The 17,313-nt window shown below is 58.3% G+C and overlaps 1 protein-coding gene across 4 annotated transcripts in view; it reads left to right on the forward strand.

Annotated features, from left to right (window-relative positions):
* Window positions 1-7,419: 7,419 nt before the first annotated feature.
* ADGRL1 (adhesion G protein-coupled receptor L1) overlaps window positions 7,420-17,313 on the forward strand; it is a 44,743-nt gene continuing 34,849 nt past the window's right edge. For 2 of the 4 annotated variants that reach the window (XM_080799375.1, XM_080799376.1), the window contains exon 1: window positions 7,420-8,290. The gene's annotated coding sequence lies outside the window, so the exon portion shown is untranslated. The remainder of the gene's footprint in view (window positions 8,291-17,313) is intronic. The other 2 variants (XM_080799377.1, XM_080799378.1) reach the window with 2 other exon arrangements.

A 17,313-nucleotide genomic window follows, 5' to 3' on the forward strand; every position in this document is an offset into this window, starting at 1 on the left:
CTGAAGGTGATTGTATTCCACCACACAAGGGACACATGTCACAACTGGCATCTAGTGGAGAGAGACCTGGGATGCTTCTCAATATCCTCCAACACAGAGAATAGGTATCCCACAATAGAGAACCATCCAGCCCCAAATGTCAGTGGTCTACAGTTAGGAAACGTTGGGTCCCCGGACTGTATAGATTACCTCCGTCTGTCTTTGAATGTCATAGAATGGGATCACACAGTATAGCCTCATTGTGTCTTGGACTCTTGCTCAACATTATGTCTTGAGATTCATCAGGCACCAAGGCTCTCCACACATTCCTAGTCCATTCTTTTTCATTACCGCATCATATTCCATTGTGTAAATATGTAATTATTTTCCATTTGCCAGTCGATGGCCACTTGGCTGGTGCCCTAGGGTGTCCAGGGTCTGAAAATGATGAATGTGTGTCTTTGGGTGGGAATAAGTGCCCATTCCCACTGGGAATAAACCCAGGAATGGAATTGCTGGGTTGGGACAATTTAACCTTAATCAATCGGTCAGTGCTAGCGAAAGCTCAGGGAATTTTGCACAAAAATCCTGACTTCTGGCTTCTGTTGAAGAATCTATTCTGGCAGCCCTGAGCCTGACTTTGCACGTGGTAGCACTGACTGGAGTTAAGTAGTAGCAAGTGGCTGCTGGCTTAAAAGGGGGGTGTGTCTCCAGCTCCCCATAGCTGCCACCCTCCCTCCTTGCTGCCTCACACCTGCCTCATTTCTATGTTTTTGTTCCCTGGTCGGCATTTGGCTTTGTGGCACCTGTCCTGGACCCGTGCAAGGTCAGGAATCGATTCCTACCTTCCTGTGGCCATGGCCTTGACCTTCATGGGACCCTCACCTCCCTTCTCAATACCCTTTCCAATTCCACTCCATCTCACAGAGCCTGCAGTCCCTTTAGACCTCTATTTTGCAGCGTGTGGGTTTCTGCTGTCCGATTACAGGCCACTTCCCCAAAGCAGCCTTCTCTACTTTCTGTCGGGGGTGGGGGGCCTCCCAGGGGTACTCTCCCATAGTTCCCACTTGTCTTCCATGGCTCACATTTGCATTGACAAGTCCTTGCCAGCTCCCAGCCAACTGCGAATGCATCTGTCTTATTCATTGCCACTTGCCCACGGACCGGCTAAATGCACAGGGAATACTGGCCATGGGGCATGGGGCATAAAGGGGAGAGAGGGAGAGCACTCTTGCCAGGTAGAATAAACCATTTACCTCGCCGTACCCTCTGCAGAAGCAAGCTGGGCTCCTAGGATGAGCCGGGCAGGCACGCGTCATCCTCAGAAGCTCTTTCCCCATGGCTGGCCCAAGAGGGTCTCCTCCAGCTATTTTCCCCCCCTCCCCGCCCCCACTATATAACAGTCAAGGATGGCGAAGCGCAGGGCACCTTCCCTGAGGTCCTTAACTTCCCACAGGTCGGCCCACCCCCAACCATCCCAGCCGTCTCTAAACACTGTCCAAATGTCTCCCAGTCAAGTCCCCAAGGTAACTCCTTCACCTCTAGGACTCTCCCTGACTCCTCACCTTCTCACCTGTCTTCCTTCCCCTAGCTTTGCTCTGTGCCCTCGGTGGTCCGCTCCCAACTCCGCTCTCACACCAGAGCCCTCCGCTCTCCCCTGCTCACACCTCCCCTCCCCCCAAGCATCCTGCTGACTCCTCCTCCCTCATCTTCTCACACCTCCAACCTCCCCTTGGCTTGTTCAGCAGCCCCCACCACAGACACGCTCCCTTCATTCCCACTTTGTCCCCTCACCCTCCAGCTCCTCCGCTAGCTTTGCGCTCTCCCCTCTCCTCCCGGGTTCCCGCGGCCGCGCCTCCCGCGCACCTAGGGGGGAAGGGGCGGGGCCTCCTCACCTGGAGGCCGCAGAGCAGCGGGGCAGCGGCCCCTAGCGGCCGGGGAGGGAAGCGCAGCTGGGCGCCCCGCCCGGTCTGTACGTAACTGGGAACCAACCACCATTCCTGCCTCCCGGCTGCTGTCTGCTTCCTGGACTCTTCCTTTTTGGGAGTGAAGGGGATGGGGTGTTTACAGTTCTCAGTGATGTGTCTGTCGAAAGATGACATTTCATCAGTCCTGATTGGGGCGAGGCGGGGGGCGGGTAGTGCAAAGGTTAAGGCATTCTATTGGCTCCGCCTCTAGGGTATGCCTCAAATCTGACCACTTTGCCCTCACCCAGTCCTGCTCCAGGGCTCTGTCGCCTCTCAACTGGCAGCTACTTTCCTAGTCTCCTGCCTCTTTCTCAGAGTCCCCCTGTAATTTTGTTTTAACTGAGGTAAAATCCATATAACAAAATTAACCACTAAGTATTTTCAAGTGGACAATTCACTGTCATCTAGTACATCCGCAGTGTTGTGCGACCTCCACCTGTATCTAATTCCAGATTTTTCCATCATCCCAAAAGGAAACTAATACCTGTTAGCAGTCAGTCCACCTCCCCCTGTCCCCCAGCCCCTGACAACCATTAATCTGCCTCCTGTCTTTATGGATTTAGCTCTTCTGGATATTTTATATAAAAGTAATCATACAATAGCTGGCCTTTTGTGTCTGGCTTCTTTAACTCAGCATAGTGTTTTCAAGAGGCATCCATGTTGTAGTGTGTGTCAAGATTTCATTCCTTTTTATGACTGAATAGTATTCCCGTGTGTGGATAGCCAACCTTTTATCTGTTCACTCTTTGATGGTCATTTGGGTTGTTTCCATCTTCTGGCTTCTGCGAATGCTGCTGCTGTGAGCATTGGTGTACTAGTATCTATTCGATTACCTGCTTTCAGTTCTTTCAGGGACACCCTCAGGGGTGGAATTGCTGGGTCATATGGTAATTCTATGTTGTAGTCACTGGGGAGCCACCCCTATAATCTCCTGAACATTTAAATAGGAACATGCCATCCTCCTGCTCTTAGCCCTCCCTGGGCTCCCCACGTCATGAGAATCCAATCCTGACCCTGCTCATGGTCCTTGAGGCTGTGCCTCATGGTCCCACCATGCTGGCCTTTGTACTCTTCAAATAGTCCAGCCTGTTGCAACTGCAGGGCCTTTGTACTTGCTGTTCACTCTTCTTGGATCACACATGATAGGCTCCTCAGCTTTCAAGCTTCAGCTCAACTGTCTCCTCCTCAGAGAGCTCCCCCGACCCCTGCATCTGCTCCATAACCTCCCCACCCCATCTCCTTTCCCCCTCACTCCCTCCCTCCAGCCGCACAGGCCGAGTCATGGATCTTTTGCCCACTCAGTGTGTTTCTGCCTCAGGACCTTTGCACAGGCTGTGCCCCCTGCCTGGAACAACCTTCCCCTTCCCCATGACTCCTCCCTCACTTCTTTTAGTGTTTATTCCAAATGCCAGCTTCTTTGAGAAGGCTTCCCTGACTTTCCCTATCTAAAATTGCAGTCACCAGCATGCCCTCTGTTTTTTGTCTTTAGTCTTCTTCATAGCACTTATCATCTGACATCCTGTATCTTTTGCTTGTCGGACTTCTCATCTGCCATTCTTAGAATGTCAGCCCCAGAACAGAGAATCTTCTGCCTCGTTCACCACTGTGTCCGCAGCAACTGGTACAGTGCCTGGCACACAGTAGGTGCTCCATAGACATTTGTTAATTAGCTGAACCCTCCCGCTCCCAAAGACAGCAGCTGATGTTAATCTCCACCCACACTCTATCCTCCTGGCCCAATTCTGAGACCTTTTCACCTTGCTTTTCACTTGAGTGAGGGCATAGGATGGGATGAGGTTCAAACATTGCCCCAGGTGTGGTACAGGGAACCTCTGGGAGGGCCAGGGGTACACAGAGCCTCACCTGCTCACCCCTCAAGGCTTGGACACATCTACCATCCGCTTTCCTAGCACCCGGCTCACTTTCCAGGGGTAATTCCAACGTGCCTCCTGTTTCCGCCTTACCCACTAAAACCAGAATGCCCCTGAGAATGCTTCCAGGCTTGCTCTTGGGGCATTAGGGCTTCCTTGATGCCTAGCCCCATGCCTGCGCTAAGAGCATGTAAGGGGTGCTCTGTATCTGAGGAATAAATAGAAGGAGCGAATGTATGAACCGAATAGTAAAATGACCTGCGGGATTATGCATCTCGTGCTGTGCCAAGTGGGCTCTAGGAAAAGCTCAGCTGAGTGCATCTGGCCAGCGGCGGAGGTTGGGGCATTGCTCAGTTCCTCCTGAGTCCAGGAACACGTTTCATCCACCGTCCTAGCCAAGTCTGAAGCCCGGGTGCCCCGAGGTGCTAAGGTGGGCAACACGCAGGGTCCCCCCCCATGGGAGGATCAGAACGTGAGTTGCCCTCAGCGCGGGACACCCTGGGTGTGGGGGTTTTCTGGTATAGGGTGCACAGGACATGGGGTACCCAAGGCGCGGGTCATGCTGGGCATGGGAGAACCGGCGGCGCACCGCAGGGTGCCGGAAGCAAGAGTCACCCCGGGAGTAGAGAGTGGACGTCCCGTGCACCGGTACCGACCTGCACGGTGCAGGGCACACGGCAACCGGGCAGGACTGCGCGCTCGGGCCGACGCGTTGGTTCCCGGAGCCAGGCAGTTCTCGCCGCCTCCACTGCGGCTGCGCAGCCGAGGGCTGGGGGCTGGGGGGCTGTCAGGGCTCTTTCACGCCCCCATCCTCTCCGCATCCTTTGCCTCCTGAGCCCCTCGCCCGCGAGGCCAGAAGACCGGGATGGAATGGCGGCTGGCTAAGCGATCCCGGCTGAGAGCAAGAGCAGTAGGAAAAAGAGGAGGGGCTGGGAGGGGGTCCTGGCCGGGATTTTTTCAAACTGAGCCGGGAGTCCCTTAAAGCATGCCACCCCTTCGTTTTATACAAGTAAAAGCCACCCCTTCTCGCAGTCCCTGGAGAACACAACTTAGAACCACCTCACCTCCTAGGCAGGCTCATCAATTCCTAGGGTTGCTCTGCTGGAGGAGGCGGGTGAGCTACTCAGGGCGGGGGAGGAGGGACGGGGAGGAGGCTCGGAGCCAGAGGGCTCTGGAGATGTCCAGCTTTCTCTGAGCTACACGTTCTTTCCCCTTCCGATCCTGTTGGGTTTATAGAACACAGGCAGCCCCCCCTCCCCAGAACCAAAACCTTCCATGGGTCCTGTCAGGTGCTATGGATATATCTCAAAGTGGGAAACTGAGGTGTGGACAGTTAAGACACTCTCCCTCACCCCCACACCCAACGCAGTTAAGGAACCACAGGTAGATGGACTCCTTTCCGCATCCACCAACCTCTGCTTCCTTCACATTTGTTCTCTTAGATCCAGTTGTTGGGCCGCACCACCCAAATTCAAGACTTGAGCTCTACAAGCTGTAGAGTCCTGGGCATGAAAGGGAACCAAAGGTGGTCCACCCACCCACTCCCCGCTATGAAGTTTTGGGGCCTGATTTGCCCCCAGGTTCTGGGCTATGAAAATCCCTCCCTAGTCCTGAAATGAAGGCTCTCCATAAAAGGGGGTGGAGGGCAGTTGGTTGCCATGGAGGTTGCCCCTGGTCACCCAGCAGGCCTGGAAGTCTGGTGTCTCCATTTTTCCCTATGTTCAGCCACCAGGATATGCTTCTTGGAAGGGATTCGTAAAGGCCAGGTCAATTTGCTTGCGGATGTTCAGTTTAGGCTTTCTTAGATACTCAGCGTTCCCATTCAAGTCTGCCCCAAGTTTTGTGTATTTATCACCCCAACCCCTCCCACTGCTACTTCCACCCTATTCATTACCCTTTCTGCAGACCCAAGCTTGGGTGGCAATGCATTCTCTTTCCTGGAGACAGAAACAGGGGTTTACCCTCCTCCTCTTCCTCAGCCCTTTCCCTTCCTCTATAATCTAGTTCCAGATTTGTCTGCCCTACTTCTCCACCACACCTCACTGTGCATATGCCCACTCTGCACCCATCAAGATTCAGCCAGGACTTTAGACTTTGCTTGCGCTGGCTGCTTTACTATTTAGGCCCCGCTTGGATGGACTCCCTTCCCTGAGGATCCAAGCCAGGGATTTGCTCCTCCTCATCCAACAGTCTTAGAGTTGCACCCATCTTTCATAAAACTGAGCCTGCAGCCAGGCTTCCAGGTCCCATCTCCTGAGATCCTAACCGGATCTTACCTCGAAGGACCCTCCAGCAGTCCTCACCCCTCCAGTTTCCCCCCAGCCCCCACCTGGCACTGAGTTATCTATTCAGCTGAAGTGCTTATTTTTGGCCTGGGGCCCGGTTTTATAGCCCCCACTGTGGGTCTTGGCAGTGACAGTCTGGTTCTGGGGATCCAAGCCAGGTTGGACACACTTCCCCACCCTGGAGAGGGGGTGCGGGGCTCCCTCTGCAGCTTCAGCCTGAAACCTGTCCCTCACCTCACTCAGCCAGATGCCTAGGAACCCTCTGGTTCCTTGCCCTACTTCTTCAAGTCTACCAGCTGCAGTGTAGTTGCTGGGCTGTGAAATTCCGTACCAGGTTTTGGATCTTGCCAAGAACCTAAAATTCAATTTTTTTTCCCTCTCCGCCCTCCCCACACCACCCCCCCCCCCGTCCGTCTCCCCTCCCAAAGCGAGACTTTTGAGGCGTTTATAGATTCAACCTCCACCTAACACTGCCCTCCCCGCTCTTGCTGCCCCGTCAGCTCCAAGCCCTTGTCCGGTTGCCCAGGACCTTCTCCCGGGGTCTTGTCCTGTCCCGCAGATTCCAGTCCAGGCTTTGCGTCCCTCCCCCGTCTTTTATTGTAGGTCTGGTCTCCCAGGGTAGCAGCCTCCTCAACGCATTCCCTTCGCTTCGCCCCTGGATCCTGAAGCTGTTCTTACCGGCCTGCTTCGTAGCAGCCAGCGCTCCGGATCCCTTCGTGCTGGAGTTCGGCCCTCCTTTTGCCCCTCCCCTTTGCACGTCTCTGCCAGAAAGATTGGGGCAGCCGGTGCCGCCTCGGCCACTAAGCAGCCCCCTCCTGAAGCCCCCTGCGAGCCCAGGTCTGGGAATTCTAGGCCAGGTCTTGCTTACTCCCACTGCATTAGGCATGACGCATTACTCCGTCTCCCGAGGATGAATCCGGCCCCAAATTTGCGTGCCCCGGGTGCATTTGGCCCTGTCGCAGCTACCCGCCGCCCCCCCCCTTCCTCCCATCTTTGTCTAATCCAATCCGGGTTTTGCATACCCCTTCCAGAGCTCCTCCATTTCTCCCTTAGCCCGGATCGGCGCCTTTCCTTTACTTAACTGCTGGCGAAATCCTCTCCGGGTCTTCCTTGCGCCCGTCTCCCTTCCCCCACTCCCAGTTCCGACGCAGCGACCCAGCACGTCGCCTTCCCACTCTTGGCTTTTCCAGAGGGGTTGGAGGAGGCTGAGGGAAGAAAAATCCAGTCCGGGTTTTTGGGTCGGCCCCCGGTGCGCTCCGGTTGGTTGCGGCGGCCGATCTTCGGCGGCGGCTCCGGGCCGGGTTTTGCGCGTGCCCGCCGCCCCCCTCCCGGAGCGGGTGCGTCGGGGAGAGGGGCGAGCAGGCGGCTTGTCATTGCTGGTGCCCGGCGCCGGCTCGGTCCGCGCGTCCTGCGGTGCCCACGGGCCCGGCCCGGCGCCCCCCCCTCCGGCCGCCCCGGGGGCGCGACGCCGCCGCGCCCGCCTCCAGCCGCGCCCCCCCCAGCTCCGCGCCGCCCGCCCCCAACCCGAGCCCCCCGCGGCCACTGCGGGGAGCCCGAGCCGTCGGCGCGGGAGCTGTTGGCGCTGCGGCGCCTCCGCCCCGCCGTCTGCCGAGGAGGCCCCGGCGGATGGGGCCGCGCGGGCCCCGGAGCGGCGCCGCCGGGCGGCGGGGGGCTGCAGGGGCGCCCCGGCTGGCCCGTTAACCCCTCGGCCGCCGCCGCCGCCGTCGGAGGGGGCTGGGAAGTCGCCTGGGCGCACACGTGCCGCCTCCGTCGGGGCCGCGGAGCTGCGGGGGAGATGCGGGCCGCTGTCGGCGCCGCCTCGGGGGGCTCCGCCTCGCCCCAGCCCCCGGAGCTCTGACGCCGCCCCCGCCCCGCCGCCTCCGCCGCCTCCCTCCCCGGGAGGGGCGCGGACCGGTTCGCCCCCAACCCCGAGCCTCCGCTGCCGCGAGGGGGCCGCCTCTGGAGCTGTGTAATCCGCTTTTTTATTAATTTTTTTTTTTTTAATTTTTGGCTAGTGGCGGCGGTGCTGGGCTGGGGGAAGGAGGGGACACGGAGGCCGCCCTCGCCCCGCCACCCCTCACCCTTTTCCCCCCCGCCCCGGTTCCGGGAGATGTGCCGGGCGGGGGGCCGGGGTTCGCGGAGCCGCAGGAGACACGCGCAGGGCCGACCCCAGAGCGGCGCTGGACAGGTGAGTGTCTGCGGGCCCAGGGTGAGGGGGACGCAGCACCTGGGCCAGGTGTGCGGGCCGAGGCGGACGGGGGGAGGACGGGAGCCGAGGCCTGTCCGGGCCGCGAAGGGGGAGGGGATATTGGAGCCGCGGACTCCCCGCACCTGAGCTGGAGGGGAGTCAGGGGCGGCCTGCACTTCATACCCACCCGCTTGGGGGTCAAGAGGGGCGGCCCCCACGGAGCGCCGGGGACGCGGGGGTGCGGATGGACGGCCGCGGGGTGCCGGCGGGGGGAGGGGACCGCGAGTGTGCCCGCGCGTGGCTGCGTGTGCCCGCGCGCGCGCCAGCCTTTGTGGGGAAGCGGCGCGGCGGTGCCTGCGTGTCCCCGGTGCGTGTGCGCGCGGGTGCTTGGCGCCCTGTTTGTGTAGGTGTCTGGGTGTGAGCGGAGAGGGTGCGTGTGCGCGCTGCGCGCGGGCCCCGGCCCCCGGAGGAGCTGTGTCGGGGGCTGGCACCGCAGGATGCTGGGCCGGGGATTGTTTTTCTCCCGGAGGCAGAGACGCGGTGGATGGGGAGGGGTATGTTTGGGTGTCCGGCCGGCTGCAGCCCGGGGGCCACCGCTGTCAGGAGGTGTGCGGCGGCATCTTCTCTCTTTTTCCGTGGTACCTGGTTAAGCACGGGTAGCTGTTGGGTTTGATCCACCCGGATCCGGGCTTTGAGGGGGACAGCCCTTCCTCTCCCCCAGGTGTTCATTGGGTAGAGCTATGGGGTTTCGACTGTCATCCTCGCCTCTGGGGGTCCCGGGACAGAAGTCCGGACCAGGAGAGGGCGGAGAGTGCTGTGGGTGCTCCAGGCTCGGCCAGAAAATGCCCCTGCAGGCATTGGCCCAGTGCACCCCTGGCACCCATGTGAAGACAGCAAGCACCCTGTTTGCACAGCCCCCCACGCACAGCCCAGTCCCTGCCTGTCCAGTCTAGGTCAGCACCCAGCCCAGTCCTCGTCCAGCACCTCAATCTTCATTCCTGGGCCATGACCACCGCCCCCCTCGACCCTCCCCAGCCTTGGCAGGGGGCGGGGGGGGGGTGGTGTCCCGCCGTCCCAGTCTTGAGGCAGGGCCCCCTTTCTTCCTGGCTTCTACAGGACCCAGAGTCTGGGTTTGTCTGCCCACATCCGAACATGTGGTGTGCCTGGGGGAGCAGGGGGAGGGGTTCAAAATGGCTGCCAAGATGGCTGGTCGCCTCTCCGCCTTTCTGTCTGTTTTTCTTTCTCTCTCTCCCTTTTCTGCTTGCTCTGTTCCCTTAGCTGCTACAGGAGTCACCACAGAGAAGGGTTTGGACGGTGTGGGGACAGGTGTGGGGGACATTAAGGGTGATGTCTGCTCTAGGCCTGTTGACCTCAATGCTGCTTGCTTCTTAGAGAGAGGCTATTGGTCTCTGCTCTTCTTTCCAGCACCCCAGGGGCCGGCAAGAGCTTGTAACCCGACCCTAGACTCAACCTCTTCAGCCCAGCTAACAGCTTGGGGGCTCCCTGCCCTCGAAGTGGCTCTTCTAGGCCCTGACACCCTGAATTGATCATTTGGGGTATTGGGGTGCCCCATGGAGGATCCCATCTCTCATCCTCTCCGTCTGCCCCATGGCCAGGGGCTCAGGACTCTGGGTGGGCCTGGGTCAGGCCCCAGCTGTGGGGGCAGGTGACTTCTCCTTCCTCCCCTCTCCCCACCCACTAATGCCAAATTTATTACTTAAAAGTAGGATGAAAACAGGGAGAATAAGAGAAGGAATACAACCTTCATTATCATATCGAGAAAATTATCCGTGATTTTCCTAACTAGCAATTTGCCTGCCATGCCGTTCAGAACTGACTTGCCCATTAATTACAGAGATGAAAAATCATCTGGAAAACGGAAAAGGGAACTAATTCGATCCCTGGCTGGCGGCAGTGGCACCCATGCACTGAGCCACATATGTGTGCGCTCACATGTGAGTGCCAGCCCTGCCGCTGGTATGGCCACCTTCCTCCTCTCCCCAGTGACCTCCCACAGGGCCTTAGCCTGCCCCATGCTTGTTGCTTCTGCCCTCTAATGCCCCACTAGGCCATCCCTCCACAGGGCACCCATCCCTCCGCAGGGCACCCATCCCAGCCTCCACTCCTGGGGAGCTGCTAATGCCTGATCTTGGACTCTGAGGCTCCCCAGGTTAGGGAGTGGGGAGCTGGGGAGCCAGCCTACCTGGGCCCTGCTGCCTGTAGGGAGGAGGTGGAAGGGAGACTCATGAAGTCCTGTTTCTATTCCCAGTGTGCCCTGGGGAGTCCCTTCTCCTGGGGGGCATAGGAGAACCCTCCAGATATGTGGGGGAGGGGCTGGCAGGTTCCCTGGCTGCTCTGGAGTCTGCATCAAGCCGTCTGGACTCCGGACCCCCACTACCTCCACCTGTGAGAGCCACCTGCGTCTGGAGTTTGCAGCGTCCCTATGGTCCCTCCACAACCCCTTGGCTGGTGGGTGAGCATGAGGTGCTTCCGCCCCAGCATGGGCACCTGGTGGGGGGTTGCTGATCCCAGGAGGTTGTGCTGCTCTGCTAGAGTGGGTACCCCTGACGGGGAAGAGGAGGAGCGAGATCCCTGCAGTCCACCTCCCCCCCACCCCGCCCCATCCTGCCCTGGGCTGGTGTGGGGAGCTGGAGCTCCAGGTCTCTGCTCCCTCCTACCTCTCCAGCCATCTGTGTGGCCAAGGACAAGTCTCTGGTTTCTGTGTGGGCTCCTCTCGAGGATCCGATTTCCAGACGCCAGACACTTCCCCTCTTCCAGACCCCTCTTTGGGGGGCGGGAGGGTTTCCTTGGGTCTGGAACCGGACCTGGCTGCAGTGACCCTGGAGGAGGTGCCTGGGCTGGGTCTTGGCCACCCCTGAGAAAGAGGAAAGCAGGGTCCCAGGATGGGAGGCTGCTGCTGAACAGAGCCATGGCGGGGGTGTCTCCCAGCCCCGGAAGCCAGTCCTCTGTCGGATGTCTGTGTGTGCTCTGTGTGTGATTGGGATGGGGACCTGGTGAAGCCTGTGTGTGACCCCGTGTCATCGGGCTAGTCCCATGTTGGTAGGGGTCTCTTCGGAGCTGGTGCCATGAGTTTGGTGGAGTCGGCGGCCCCACGTGTGTCTGTAGCTCTGCATGGGAGCAGGGTCTGCATCTTATGTGCACCTGCAGCCATGCGCCCAGGGGTGCGTACATGCGGCTTCTCGGGCCGAGGCCCGTGCATCTCTTCACATAGTCTGTGAGCACATGCCTTCTCTGCAGGCGCTGTGCTTGACGGTGCTGTAGGGATAGTGCCTTGGTTCTGTCCTCTTGGAACTCATAGTCTGGCCACACATAGCAATTTCAGTCAAGAGGCTTGTGTCACAGGAGCCAAGGAGAAAGCTTATGTCTCCTTTCTGGAGTGGCCAGGGTCCCAACTGCGAGTGGGAGGGCTGCCCCAGAGTTGGAAGATAGCAGCCCGTCTGTCCAGGCACCGGTGCAGATCAGGCCATGGGGCATCTTGGGGTTTGGTCCTGTATGATCCTCCCCATCACTTCATCCCCTTCACTCCCGCTTTCCTTGTGGCTTCACCAACATTCTAAGCACGATTCTACCCCAGGGCATTTGCACTGCCTGTTCTTCCATCTGGGACTCTCACCCAGACATCTGTAAGGCTTTTGCTCCTTCACCCAATTCGGATGTCACCCTGCCCCCCAGTAACCTTTACCCTGTGCAGCCTCCCACTTACCTCCTGACTTTTCCTAGCAGGAAAGATGGCTTTTCTCACACTGTAATTTCTTGATTCATTGTGGCTGCTTATTAATCATTTGTCTCCCCAGCCAGAGTCCAAGTGCTCAGGGAGTTTGTTACTTGGTTTGCTTTTGGATCCAAGATGCCTAGACTCATACCTGGCCCACAGTAGGTGTTCAAGCAGTCTTCCCTGAGTGTGTGGGAGGGGGTCTGTCGAAGGACTGGAGACTCCCAGGTGAGTCCTCTGGCTGTGCATGGCAAGGACTCCCTGTCCACCCTGCCCCTCTGGGGGGATTGAGAGCTGCCACTGGGGATCTGACCACACCAGCTCTGCACCTGTCTGCTGTGCCCATCTGTGAGTACTCTCTCTGAGGTGGCCTCATGGGTGCCCCGTGGTTGCGGGTACCTGTGTGGGCCACCTGCCCCGGAGCTGTGTGTGAGCTGCTGTGTGTGCATAGCTGTGTGTGCGCTGTGGGGTTTAGAGCCTGGGGTGGGAGACGGAGGCGCCCTCTGCTCATGCGAGGGATGGGAGACCCAGGTCAAGGCCTGAGCAGCCCCTCCTCCTGGGGCACTATCTCAGCCTCGCTTGTGGGGCGAGACCCTCATGCTTCTTTCGGTCTACGTGGGCCCTGGCGAAGCAGGGGAGCAGAAGCTCTCTGCTTTCCCACCCCGAACTCCAAAACTGGGGGAAGACAAAAATTTCAGTAAATAGACACTGAGACTAAAAATAGCCCTGCCCCCCCAAAGTTAAGAATAACCAGGGCCCCTCCCTCAGACACTCAAAATGCCCTGGAAGTCGGGAGGGGGCAAGCCAGGAAGCCGAGCGGGTGCCTGTGTCCGGCCTCCGGAGAGGAGGTATGGGCAGGCCGGGGCCGAGGGCCGGCTCTCTGGGCCGGGCTCTTACAGACATGGCCGTCTGGTATCGGGGCCCGCTGTTCTTTGTGATGACTGTCCCGGGCATCCTAGGACTTTGGGCAGCATCCGTGGTCTGTGCCCTCTAAATACTAGTAGCATCCCTTGTGCCCCCCGGCTGAGACACCTAAACGAGTCCGAGACATTGGCAAACAGACTGGGGTAGAGAACAAAATGGTCCCTTGCTGAGGGAGACCGTCGCTCAGGACAGGGGTCGGCAGACTTTCTCTGTGAAGAGCCGGACAGTCACTCCCGGAGTTGGGCAGCTGGCCTAGCTGCCCTCATGCATATTCCCCCTCTGCCTCTTCACAACCTTCCCGAAGTGGCAAGAGCTCTCTTAGGCTCCTGGCTGGGCAAAAACAGTCACTGAGCCCCAGGTGGACGCTTCTGCCCCAGAGCGCCCCCCAGGTGCCCTTGGTGGTGGAAGTTGGGGCACCTCTGGGTGCGCCCTCCTCAGCAGAAGAGCAGCCCAGTTGGCCACGCTTGTGCACTTATGGACATGGCAAGTCTGGTACAGTCTGTCCTTGTCACCTCCCTGCCCTCACCACTCCCCACTCCCCCACACTCACTCCCCCAGTCACCCTGGCTTCCTCACTTATCTCAAATATGCACCGACCAGCCCCAGGACCCTTGCATGGGCTGTGCCTGCTGACAGGAACTCTTTTCTCTTCCCTGACCACCTGTATGGCTCCTTCCTTACCTTTGTGGGGCTTTGCTGAAGTGTCTGGTCATTCTAGATCACCCTATTTTAAATTGTACACACACACACACCAGAGCCCTTGTTCCTCCACAAAACTAGTACATCATAGAATTGGCTTTTTTAGTGCTGTTTGTGTCTGGCTCATCCGCGGATGTCTCTCCAGCTCCTAGGTCAGTGTCTTGTACCTTGGTGCTCTAGAAAGGATATGTGGGGTCGCCATCTATTACTTCCAAGCCCTGTAGCCACCATGGGAGGCTAACATCCCATTTCCGTGGGGAGACACAGTCAGAGGAAGAACACAGCCTGAAGTGGGCAGAGCTGGGATTTGAACGTAGGACCCTGGGACTCTTCCCTCTTGCCCTGCTGGGCATCATCTCCACCTCCCTCTGGTCTCTGTGTCCACCACCCTGCCCCTTCACTGCCAGCATCTGGAGGCCCGGAGACTCCTGCCACCTCCCACCCTCTGCCTTGGGCCATGGCTCCTACCACTTCTTTCAGCTGTGCTCTGTCATGCTCGAAACGCAAGGCTCGAGGATGGGCAGTGAACAGTATGCAATGCAAATGTACCATAGGCCTCCATAGTGCCAACCTCCTGTGATGAGGAGCTTAGTGGAGGCACCTGGCCAGGCTGTAAGTCAGGGGGGCTTCCCGGGGGAGGGGGCCTCCCAGCTGCAGCCTGGAGGGGGAAGGAGGGATAAAGTGGATGGGGAAGAGAGTATGTGAGGAGAGGCCTGCCTGAGGTCAGAAAGAAAGTGGTGGCTCAAGGGGGAAAAGGTAAGAGGTTTTATGGCCAGCCATGTAGAAAGGAGGCTGGAGGCTGGTCATGGGGGCAGAAGGATTGAGTTTGTACCATGAGTTGTGTCCATGGGGCTGGGAAAGCCTATGGAGGAGTCAAGGCCCACCAGACAGGATGGGAATATTCAGCATGAGTTCTCTCTGGCTCCTGGGTGGGAGAGAACCCCAGAGGGAAGAAGGGGGGCCAAGAAGCCAGTGGGAAGAGGAGGCCGCTGGGGGCTGTCAAAGTGAAGGCTCTGGAAGGGGCCTTGAGACATTAGAGATGGGCTGGTGTGGGGGATCTCAGGACAGGAGTTGACATGGTTTGCTGGATGATTGGTAGGAGGGTGAAGAAAGGAAGCATGGGCTACATGGCAGGATTCTGGCTTTGATGGCTGAATGGACAGGAAGAAAAAAGGGGTGAGGGTGGGGTTCACCCTCTGCTCTCAGCAGCCTCCACCTCCTCCAGTCTAATCTCCCTTGGCAGCAGAAAGAGTCTTTGAACTGAGTTAGGCTACACCCCTCCGCTGCTCAGAACCCTCCTTGGCTCCCACCTCACTTGGAGAAAAAGCCTGTGTCCTACCCTCGACTCACAAGGCCCTGCTAGCTCTGTCCTTTAATCTCCCCTCGCCCTCACCTCTTCCCACTCTCCTCCTTGCTCACTGGGCTACAGCCATGCTCCAACAGATCTTACCTCAGGGCCTTTGCACGTGCTGTTCCTGCTGCCTGGGAGGTTTTTTCCCCCCAGGTACCTAGATGGCTCACCACCTTGACACTTCTGTTAAAATGTTTCCCTCTGGGAGAGGTGTTCCCTGACTACCCTATTTACATTTGTACCCACAGATAGGCCCCCACGGCCCCCCTCCCCATCAGGCCTATTTTCCTCTAAAGCGCTTGTGACCCAGTGGGAACTATGTAACTATGCACTGAATAGATGACCTGTTCTCTGGGTCTATTTTGTCTCTGTTCATTAAACAAATTAATAAGTGCTTGTTCTTGCCCAGGACTGGACACGCAACAGAGAGCCATACTGACCTGTGATGGAACTTTCCCTGAGAAGTCCCCAGCTGGTGGGACAGATAGACGTTCAACAGCACAGCCCAAATCCAGTTAGGGGGGAAAACGTGGAGGTTCAGTGTGCCATGAGTGTGGGCGTAGGAGAGACCAGCCAACACAGGCAGTCCTGGGGGCAGAAATTTTTGAAGGAAGAGAGGGGGCAGAGACAGGCACCCTGGCACTGTGTGTATGGGAGAGGGAGATGTGTGTGGGGTTGGGGGCACCTTAGGAAGCTAGAGCAGAGATGGGATTGACCAGGTGGCCAGAGACCAGAGCCTGAGATGCCATGCTAGGGCATCTGAGACAATAGGGAGCCATGGAGGGTGGTAGGCTGGAAGGGACATGATTGAGTTTTCATTTTACGAAGATCACTTGGGCTGGGTGGAGAGCACATGGGGTGGGAGTGGCAGATGGATGGGGGAGACCAGGGGAGACCAGGGAGGAGGTCTCAGGACCTCAGGAGGAAAGCGGCTGCTTCAGATGGCCCCCACCCCACTGTGTCTAGTGCCACTGGGCAGCCAGAGTGACCTTTTAAAATGGACAAATCAGACAAGCCCCACCCTGTGGCACTGACATCTAGTGGGAGGAAGATAGCAGATAGTAAAATCATGGCTGGCATGCCAGTGATGGGTGCCATGGAGAAAAAAGCCAGGATAGGATAGAGGAGTGCTAGGAGCAGCAGGGCCACCCTGAGCAGGCGATGCCTTGGGGAGGCAAGGGAGAAGCGGTGTGGGGATCTGGGGAGGGGGGAACCACCTGTGCAAAGGCCCTGAGATGATGCCTGATGGTTTCCTCTAGGAACCTGGGGCTGAGTGAGTGAGCAAGGAGGAGAGTGGGAGGAGCTGAGGGCAGGAATGGGGCACAGTGTACCTGGCAGAATGGGCCCCAGGGAGGACATGGGCTTTTGCTCTGAGTGAGGTGAGAGTCACAGAAGGTTCTGAACAGAGGAGGGATGTGCCCTGACCCGGATGCTCACTGGCGCCCTCTGGCTGCTGTGGGACGATCAGGCTGTGGGCAGCAAGGGCTGGAGACCTGAGGGGGCGGCAGGTCTGACCAGGGGGCAGGTGATGGGGCTGGACCAGGGAGGGAGTGGGAGGTGAGCAGATTCTGTAGGAGGGGCTGCAGAGGTTTGATGTGAGGGTGAGAAGAAGAGAGGGGTCCAGAGGGAGCACTTGGGAGGACTGGGCTGCCCTCTGCAGGAGATGGGGCTGGAGTGGAAGGTCTGGGGAGGACTCTGTGTCCTCTGAGCCCACAGGGCCCTTCGCAGAGGAGGGCAGCTCGCAGGGCACTGCCCAGGCTCTCGTTCCACCTCTGTGAGGTTTATATGTTCGTCCCTGAGGCGAGATGGCGAAACAGACTTGAGAACGGCCAAGAGCTAAGCCCGAGGCCACAAAGCAGATTCAGACCTGGGAGCCTCTTCCTTGCACCTTCCCCCAGAGCCTGCTGCATTTTTTTTTTATTTTTAAATTTTTTTTTAGGTTTTATTTATTTATTTGACAGAGAGACAGAGGGAGAGAGAGCACACAAGCAGGGGGAGTGGCAGGCAGAGGGAAAGGGAGAAGCAGGCTTCCTGCTGAGCAGAGACCCCCGACATGGGGCTCCATCCCAGGACCCTGGGATCATGACCTGAGCTGAAAGCAGAGACTTAACCTACTGAGCCACCCAGGTGCCCTGGCCAGCTGCTTCCTTACTCTGCCATTTCCTGAGGGCTTCCTGGAGGAAGAGGCAGGCTTGTGGCGCTGGTCCCTCAGGTTGCTAGTTTTGGGGCCAGAAGCAGGAGACTTGTGTGGTGGGGCTCCGCCATGAGGGGCCCAGAGCCCCCTCTGCTGGTGCCCGCCCCCCAGGCATTCAGACT

This window comes from Martes martes (genome assembly GCF_963455335.1).
Source record: "Martes martes genome assembly, chromosome: 1".
Taxonomy (NCBI): Eukaryota; Metazoa; Chordata; class Mammalia; order Carnivora; family Mustelidae; genus Martes; species Martes martes.